The following is an 8,037-nucleotide window of genomic DNA, read 5'->3' on the forward strand; positions in this document are numbered from 1 at the left end:
GTTCACCATCTCCAAAAGAATACATTCACGCACAAATAGCAAGGCATATTTTAAGCAGTGCACTGTTAAGTGGGCTTCGTGTTTGGACATTGCAAGCATCGTAATCAGCGTAATGATTTGTTTTTGTTGTACTGAATCGTTCCGGTAATTCCGATTGTTAGTGTGCCCAAGCAAGCTATCCGTGTCTTGTTTAAATTATTACACGTTTCCTTCACTTTATGACGATTCTTTCTTAAGAGCCCGCGATGCTTCATTAAGCTGCCACCGCATTTCGCATTTCCAAGGAATGGTTTCAAAACACAATAAAATGCAGTGCTGCAGTGACTGGGACAAAACAGTTTGGGAGAACACACGATACGTAGTGGACGCGGAAACCACAACTTAATAACTGAATTCAATAAAAACAAAATCACAACATATCCATGAAGTGAATGAGGATGAGTGGGGCGAAGCGTTCATCGGTCCATCTGTCCGTGTGTCCGTCCGTACGTGCATGCTTTCATGCGTCCGATCAGGTTCGAGATTTATGACTGCGCACGGGTAACACCGACGAGACGCGAGCCAAGAAAGCCGAGCGCAAGCGTCTTCAACGCGCCCGCAACTCTGCTTCGTCAATGCTCCACCAACGATCCACCACGTACGGCGACTATCCAGGAGACTGAGAGAGACACTCGTTCTTCGCTCACTCAGACAAGCGTGCGCAGCAGCCAATCGGAGAGTAGCGGCAGTTAAGAGATTACCGCCAGAGTAACGTCACCTAGGAAATGAGATGAGAAATGGTCATCCATTTTTTTTTGCCTTCTTTTCTTTCTCGCCTCTTCTTCTCTTGGTTGTGCGTGACCGGTGACAAGGTTAGATCAAGAGGAGCTTCGCCCCTAAATGCATGAAGGAAAAGAGTTGAACACGAGAGAAGGGTATGACTAGTTTACGATGGGGGAGGAGATGACTATCTTGCTGAGCACTGTGCTGGTGGTATACAAGTGGATTTAGAACTGCGATATGGCGATGACTCATAGAGTCCTTTTTTCTAGTGTGCTGGCTTAATTGCTTCATGTTGCTTTGGATAAATTCGACTTCAGTCAGGGTTAGTTCAAAGAAGCTAGAACTTATGCATGCGCTTTGCTGGTTCGATACGCGAAAAGCTTCTCAGATTTCTGGTATGGTCCTAGTATTTGATTATGCCAAAACTGACTTTCCTTTTTTTTTGAGCATTGGGCTACAACCACACTCCATGATGTACATGGGAAGATTACATCAAATAACTGTTTGCTGGCATGCATAGCGATGATCTTCGAGCCGTTCATTGAGGCATCTTTCCGACTGCCCCACATTTGGCTTGCCACATGTCAGTGAGATGGTGTATACAATGCCTCTTTCACATTCAATGTATTTATTGATCATGACGTATTTGAAATTCGTTCTCCGCATTTTGATCATTTACTTTTTCACATTCCTTTCAACTTACCTGGAGGTGACGATGTAACATTTTTATCTTTTTATCTTTTTCGAACTATAGGATGTATAGGACCACTACCAAATTTTGTTATGTCTCGGGGGTAGTATATTTGCGCCAATATCAATTTTTCTTTTTATTATGTATATAGTTAGCAGGATGTACGGTTTCAATTACACCTAATACGCATAGCTTGTACGTTTATTGAGAATTGTGGAGGTTTTACATACTGAAAGCAGGATATGATTACGAGAGACACCGTATTGAAGCGCCCAGAAAATTTTGACCTTCTGGTGTTTTTTACACAACGCATACACAAATCCACGCACAAATGAAACACATACCAAAACATTCAAATGGAAACAACAAATGAAAACACAAGTACACACCAGCGGTGCTTCGCATCCTCGCATGGTTCCCTTTAGTGGGAGATGTAATTTTTTATAACGGTACAGTTTTGAGCGTTATATGCGAGCTACGAATGCTTGCTGAAAATCGCGTCTTTGAATGGGTCCAAAATTGAGGCATGAACAGTACGTCGTTTAAATTTGACATGTGCAGACGGGACGTACGAAGTAAAGTGACCCCAAGCAGTTACAGAAATTCAAGCACCTTGGCGTTCGGCTTCGCTCGCTGACAATTAAGCACATGCGAAGAAAGCAGAAAAATAGATGTTGTGGAAGGGCCGAAGCTTATCGCATCTCGGCAGCTGGCCGTTCCAGAGAGCCGTGGTGGACAAGCAAAGCCGAGCATTTTTTTTTTCGCGGCTATGGACGCAAGAAGGGTGGATGAGTAAGCGTGGTAAAAAAATCGTTCTACTTTTTCAGCTGTGCGTGCTAAATTTTGTTTCTCCTTTCTGTACGTCCCCCATATAAACGCAAGGTTAAGAAATCTCTGACGTCTAAATTTATATTTTCTCGATTGACAGTAGAGGGAAACTCAGGCCACAGTGAGGCGCACTGTGTTCATTGTCAGATTAAGTTCATAATGTCTGGCACGAGAAAAAAAAAGGCCTGTAGAGAAAACAAGATTATTCAATTTTCACTGCTCTTGCGCATGGCGCTCGACGGCCTTCCATCACCGTTTTCGCCAGGGTAAGTTAACGACATTGTAACCATTACTTTCAATGCTGTGACATACCTAATTATTTGTTACGGACACATGCCGTAAAGAAGAACAAAGACAATTTGATGCAGAGTAATTCGCCTGACTTTAGCTTTGCGTTTATCTTCCCCCTGTCTTGCTGTTTTTTTATTCATTTTCCTTTATTCAGAGTAACGGTCCTTAAAGGCCTCGGCAGGGACTGTGCAAGTTGAAAATACACTGTGGCACTGCCACCCAACAAGCATTATCAGCAATAACGTGAAAGAAAATTAAAAATGATGCGCACAATGCGCACTCAAAACTAGCGGGACATTATACTGAAGCTGACTCAGCCAAACATGGGTAGTAAAGGTGTAGCGTTTTTGTTAAAACATTGCCAGAAGAGGAAGCGACATTAAACGTTCTATATCAGCTGAAACAGTTAAAAAAGAAAAAAAAACTGGTGAAAGGTGAAATAACGTTGCCCAGAAGAAACACTTGCTATATCATATAACAGTGTACAATGATAGTTATTGATAAGGGGCACTTAAAATTTGTAGACACCTTGTATGGAAGAGCTGAACTCTCCTGCTGAAGGGTATTGAGTAGTGCGTCTTATAAAACTAGATACTGTGTAAAGTTATGCACACATCAACTAACAAATTCAGCTTCACTGGAACAAAAGAAAAGAAAGAAAAGAATACTGGACAATTTCTTATTGCCAGCTTTGATGCAAAGCATCGTCGACAACGTCACACTGAGAAAGTGATACGTGCGTAACTTTATTTGCTCAAGTAAACAGCCCCGCATTATCTAGCTCTATAGTTTTGATTTTCTCATATACCGATGAAGCGACGCTCTCAATATTTTCATTCAGTCCGCTTCATTCCTAAATCTTTTTCACCTTTTGGATGATAGCAAACAGGGCGAGTGAGAAGTTGAGGTTAACCTTGTTCCCCTTTCCTCTTTACTTGTTCATCTATGCGCACACGCGTTTTGTAGTGGCATATTAGCCGCACGCGCAGTGTCAGCAGCACAGTCTGTTTTCTTTAAACCATTTTGGTCTATTTACCATTCTGCAGTAAGTATATGTTAGTGTTGATCGCCCTTGTTTCAAGTTATTGCAGAATTATTATAGGTGCGAGCAACATCTCGAAATATTCATCAGTGTTTACATATTATAGTGAACGTTGTATATAAATGTACGCCATTCTCGCATATCTGCACGAACACGCGTAGTTGATGGCTTCTCAAGTTCTGTACGGTGTCAATTACGTATCTCTCCTACTCCCTGCACTATCGGACGACGTTGCTGAGATCTGCGTGGCAGGCCCCTGTATTTTGCATGGCTTGTCAGAGTAAAAGCAATCACTGTCGTCTGACGGCGCGGCTAGTTTCGTCAGCCTGCAGCGGCAAGTCAGAGTGTTGCAGTGAACTTGATACGACGACACAGCAACGGCAGCTCTGACGTGAATGAGACGCAGTGCAATATGCAGTGAGTGACGATTAAGATGCCTCTCGTTGAAACAAGCTATATCGATCCGCCGGCCTATGACAAAAGAGAGAATCCAGTTGAGTAAACAAAAAAAAAGATGAGTTACAATAAAAAAGAAATGAAGGCGATGGTATGCATGCATAGAGGTCTTCCGCATGGACTGTGATCTACGGTGGAAGAGAATAGAGTATAAGGATACGATATACACTGCCATTGTATGTTCATGCATGCCCTTTTGTGCTTGCGTACGCCTGCGTGTGATACAGGATTCAAAGGCCTGGGGGGAAACGCGTCTGGCTAACGCGAAAAGAAAAAAATAAAAAAATAAAAACTGCGTTTATTCTTCCAGAAGGCGACGACCTGTATATACGGTGTACGACAGAACATTAGGTGCCGCAGGAAAAAATCACTGCGAATACAAAGTTTATCATCTCTTGTGCAAGCGCCTACCGTACCGTTCATAATGAGGTATAGTGCCGAAGAAGGGGGGTTGCATTTTCTGACATTTTGCAAGGATTGAGGGTGAACCAGAAATAATTGCCGTCATATTGCAACAGGCAAATAACGCGCCTTCTTCCTTTTTTGCATGCGTATAAGAATTTCCACTTGCTTACCTATTCCTTGAAGAAATCCCCTTGTCGAATAGGTGTTCACTTGACAATGGATTCAGATTTCTTCACGTTGTTTAGTCCACGAGAAACAGAAAGACAAAATAAAACATACCCGGAGATTAACTATGCTGCACTCAAATTGTTACCTTACAGGGGTGGAAAAGTAAAATAAATGCACAAAGGTAAAAGGAAAGATCGAACAACCGATACGCCCACACGCAGCAGCGTTGCCCACGCGTGTAAATAAGGTGGCAAACTACGGACTGTCTCATATTCCGGTTCGCTGGCTACTGACGAGCACATTTAGATATGCGAGAGTAGCTGGATATGTCGAGCCCCTAACAATACTTTAATTAATACAGATAGAAAATATTGAGAAAAATACAATACGCGCAAAAGAAATACGCCAAATTCTGTGTCCATCTTTCATGGTTTCATTCTCTTTTCTAAACTCACTTGCATCTACGGCAAAAAAAAACGTAACTGCAATTTTCGAAAAACATAGGCAACTATGCTGCTGTCATCTCCTTAAAAATTGAAAAAAAAAGAAACCTATATGAGCGAAGACTACTACGAGAAAGCTGTCAGTATTGAGAGTTGTAATGTTCTCTGAAACGGCGCTTGATCAAGCAGCAGCTTTAGTGGCAAAACAATCCGTTGAACAGGAACAAGTGTTGCATCATAAAACAAGCATGCAGAGAATGCACTACAGAGGCGTACCTAATCCTATTTCTAGGCAACTTGTGGACCCAAGTAGGCATTTTCTTTCTGTTTACTTAATGAAAAACCCTATTTACACTCAAGAAAATATTTTTATTACGGGTCTTCATGGCAGAACCATCGCTGGGATAAACCCACAATTCAGCTTCGTATTATTTATCAAGCTTTAGGATATCTCACGTATGCTAGTTCATGTCATGCAGTCCCCCTATTATGTGCGTAAATAAATAAATAAATAAATAAATGGTAATGCCAACACATAAAAAAAAAGCTTTGTCACCACGTCAAAGGTATGGTTACGTTTAAATGGAGGTTGAGTTTCTAAACAGGATATATAGAGCCAAAGACTACTTATATTATCTCATTTTTGCAATACTGGCAAAGGAATACTTAGCCCCGCCGCGGTGGTCTAGCGACTAAGGTACTCGGCTGCTGACCCACAGGTCGCGGGATCAAATCCCGGCTGCGGCGGCTGCATTTCCGATGGAGGCGGAAATGTAGGCCCATGTGCTCAGATTTGGGTGCAAGTTAAAGAACCCCAGGTGGCCGGAATTTCCGGAGCCCTCCACTACGGCATCTCTCATAATCATATGGTGGTTTTGGGACATTAAACCGCACAAATAAACCAATCAAAGGAATACTTATTCTTCCTTTTGTGGTGCTCTTATATTTCTGGTTACGTTTGTGGCAGATGTACCGTCACTTTGATTTTCTTCTCTAAAGTGATTTGAATAATAGAACAAGCGCAAGCTTGTTCAATGACTGTGTCGTCACAAGTGAGCGTGTCGGTTTGGTCAGGGGCACTTTTGACGCACAACTAATGCCGAGAACAAAGCAATGCTAAAACGAATGCAAAGCAAAGCGAAGCATGATGGTGATCTATTTTCTTGTCGTGTTCCCACTAAGCATGATGGCTCCAGAATCAGATGCGAAAAGCTATAATAAAATTATGGACGATGTTAAAAGGGATGGTAACTCTAAATTCAAACAGGATACCGAATAAAAATCCAGATAAAAAATAGCTAAATTATGAGAGAAAGGAATAAAATACGCAAGGCTTATTAACCCTACAGCTAGCAGATTTGTTATAAATAAAATATGTTTGAATAATTTCCCTCATATTAATTGGTGCAAAAAAGCCATTGTTGAAAGATCGAAGGTCGATACTGCAATCGCCCTAGTTTTTTTCGCTTGTGCAATATGTGACAACTGAATAGGTATCCGTGTGAATAAAAAACAGAGTAGTTGCACGAAGTAATGAGGTTACTCGGACCTTATCCCCTATTTTCACTAAGTATAGCACTGGGGAAGAATTGCAAACCGGGATTACTGAATGGTACAATTAAAGCAAAATGGTGGGTCTAAAATTTCGTATGCATAAACTGTAGTAAGGTCTCGGGCAGAGCAACGGTTTAAGATAGGTACCGAGGAGCTGAAGGCAGTGAAAGAATGCGCCTACTTAGTGCATGTGTACACTTGCGACTACGATAGAAAAACATTTCTTTATGCTGATTAGGAAAGTGCACTTAAGCCAGGTATTCTGGGAGCTGCATCCGGATTTCCGGGGGCTTGAATGCAAGCCTCAGGAAAGTATGAATTCACTTCCGTACTGCTGCGCCACAGCTCTTCTACCCTATGAATCTACTTCCATGGTAGCGGGCCGCAAATGCTCTACACACACAGACACACACACACACACAAAAAAAACGTACTTCTACCTCCAAAGCTGTGAAATACTGGTGCTGTTGTCTAAATTTCTGAAGTAGTGTTTTATCGAGTTCTTTTACATCAGAGTTCAATCTGATAAATTTTGTATTCCGAAGTTTAAAGTTTGAAAGAAGCCCGTCTGGTTGGGATGATACATGACCGAAGGCGAAAAACCCGGAGGTACTGCGCCAACCAAAGTAAAAGATTTCACTTTGAACAAGGCTTACGTGCGGAAGCCGAAACGTCCTTTTTCTGTCTTTTTTTTTTTCTTTTTAAACTTTTCCTTTGGTCGGCACAGTGCGTCCAGGTTTTTCACCTTCAACCATTTTTGTATTCTCGTATATAGTACGAAGAAAAAAAAATAAGGAAGCATGCATAGATATTCGCTCGGCAACGCTTTTAAGACAGAATATATGCGAGAAGCAGCTATAAACCTACACGTAATAGAGGGGGGGGGGGGGGGAGGGGGCGTTTGAACCAAAAAAAAGATCTCGTTCGTTTTATAGGCTCGTAGGGTGCCTGAAAATTCCTTTTGTATTTTCTCAGGCATTGGTTTTGATGACTTAGATCTGAATTACGCTTTGTTTCTATAGTAAGCATTTCTTTTAGCGCCTTTAAGGTTTAGGCATTGAAAAAGCTCAGGCTCTTTTGCAGCGTTATTAATTTAGGCTTGCTGTTGCTTTCTCGAAACTGCTGTGTACAATATTTATAGGTCGTTTTGATGTACTTTTGGTTATTGTCATTTTGCGAAACTAAATGACAAAATAGCTTCATAATTAAGGACAATGGAATGATGATGTACGCTGTGCAGAAGTAAGAATACGAATATTTCGGATACGTGAGAAAAGTTTTACATGCACGTAACGGTGCCCTTTCAAGCAGGGGAAATCTAGTGTTCCCACAATGACTTATTAGCACCTCGTTGTGTTCGCTTTGATTTTACGTTACCTCACCAAAGTTACCTCACC

Source organism: Rhipicephalus microplus, chromosome 4 (genome assembly GCF_043290135.1).
Source record: "Rhipicephalus microplus isolate Deutch F79 chromosome 4, USDA_Rmic, whole genome shotgun sequence".
NCBI lineage: Eukaryota > Metazoa > Arthropoda > Arachnida > Ixodida > Ixodidae > Rhipicephalus > Rhipicephalus microplus.